The sequence below is a fragment of the Buteo buteo genome, chromosome 3, assembly GCF_964188355.1.
Source record: "Buteo buteo chromosome 3, bButBut1.hap1.1, whole genome shotgun sequence".
NCBI classification, from domain to species: Eukaryota; Metazoa; Chordata; class Aves; order Accipitriformes; family Accipitridae; genus Buteo; species Buteo buteo.
Window position 1 is genome coordinate 62,857,498 of NC_134173.1, and position 2,171 is coordinate 62,859,668.

Genomic DNA, 2,171 nt, shown 5'->3' on the forward strand with positions numbered 1-2,171 from the left:
AATTATTTCCAAGAAGCACTCAGAAGTCTTTCAAGTAAAATCAACGGGCATTATCACAGACTGGCTAAAATATAACACATTTCTAACATCAAATTCTAGTAGTGTAAAAAGAAATAGAATAACCAAAGTAGTAAGACCACCACCATAATTCAGTTTGAGAAAATAATTGTAACCAACTAGACAGTGTTGCCTAAGATTGTCTCTCTGGTGTTTTAAATTGGTATCTCATGTTTCTTCTCTGATAGCAGCTTGGATTCAGACATTTTTTTCATCCTAGACATATTATAAAATATCTCTCTGCATTTGGACATTACTGATACAAACCAATTCTCCTGTCCACACTACAAGAATCGTGAATATTTTGCATGTGGAAATCACAGTGATAACAACTGGAGCCCTGCACAGGGGATGAGAACAGAATATGCAATTGAGATCTGCAGTGCAGATAAGCTTTCTTCACTGAGAACAGAAGATGTGAATTTTACCCATACATCAAAAACGTGCAGTATTCTGAGACTTGCTTATCCTTAAGTGGCATGAAAACACAAAGAGAAGAAAGCCTTTCTGATGTCTGATAATGAGAAACATGGTTGACTTTCAGACCTGAAACTATTTAACACACACACACATCTGAGAGAGAGAGAGAGAAAAATCTTTGAAAAAAATTGGAATGAAATGAGAAAAATGACTTATTACAGTACACATCAACTAATGGATCACATCTATTTTGTGTCAATTTGAAATGGCAGGAGGATTTTAATTATTTTCCTTACTAAGCACATCAAAAAATATTCACTAGAAAACACAGCAAATATGTTATAAACTCATTTAAGCCACAGAGCTCATCAACACTGTTTGCAATTATGAAATCATTTGGGGATATGGTATTTTTTTAGAAGGAATTGTTTTGCTCTTAGATTGAAACCACATCATAGTCCTTTAGACATAAATCTTTTATTGTATCTTCAAGAAAGAAACTGGAAATTGTGCAACAAGGCGCCACTGATAAAATGTAAGTATCCCCTTGGAGTAATCTGGATGAGCTCATCACTTGGGGAAGATAAGAGGGTATGTCATGGTTACAAAACACTGCTTTTCCTTTTCAGTTAGTGGCAGAGGAACACAATGAACGTAGTCCTGTAGCACAACTCTGCACAACGTAAAACAACATACTTAGCTCTTCAAGACAGAAACTGCTTCTGAGCCTTGGCATTGATTTACTTGACTTTACAGTTGGAAATATACCCCCATTCGGTGTCAGGTGGACTATTTCCTTTTCTTTCTTTGCAGATAGAATTAGCATCATAGCCAAGGGCTGCACATCAAAGCCAAGAAAAAGGAAAATAATGTATGAGGTAAACTAATGCAATGATCTGACAGAACTTGTTTCAGATGTAGGCTGTGATGGTCAGAGCCTTCAGACTTTGGGAGGCCTCCAGGAAGATTAGTCCTGAGGAGACCTCATTCATTGTTTCTTGTCTCACTTTCATCCACATGTTCTGCATACCTGCCCTTCATCCCCATTTCCCAAATACCATTGCAGGGCTAAGGGATTTTCACCGTTTAAGAGACTCACATACTTTTGGGTGACTGACCTACTGTCAACACAAACTTTTTCCACTAATAAGCAGTGAAACTTCACAGAACTGATAAACTTGCAACACTTAGTCCTTAATATGGCTTGTTAGACCATGAAGGACCATTTTCTATGACTCTCCAGACCATAGTTTCAGAATCATTGTTGTCTACATTTTCTTCTGTATCTAGTATGCCGAATAAAGGCATAGAAGAAACCCTCTGAACACAAGTTAAGGCAGAAGACACAGACCCAGGTTCTGTGCTTTTCCTCGATTCAGATGGGTTTCAGGAGCAACAGTTCCCAGCACCAAGTCCACCGACGGCACTGATTGCAGAGGGACCACTTGTCAGGAATGATTCGATGAAACAGAACAAAATGGGGGAATGTATTTCGCTAGGGTTCACACTAGTATGCAGGTAGATTGTAGACAGCATTTATCACTGTGATAATTTTCATGCTATACTCAATTTAGTGTCAAATGAAATTGCAGCACCTTAAGTGCTATATTGTACATATTATCTGTGTGTGTGAAGCCAGAGGCGGTGCCTTCAGTTTCAAACAGTACTGGAGCTGGTAAGGCCGTGAATTCAGC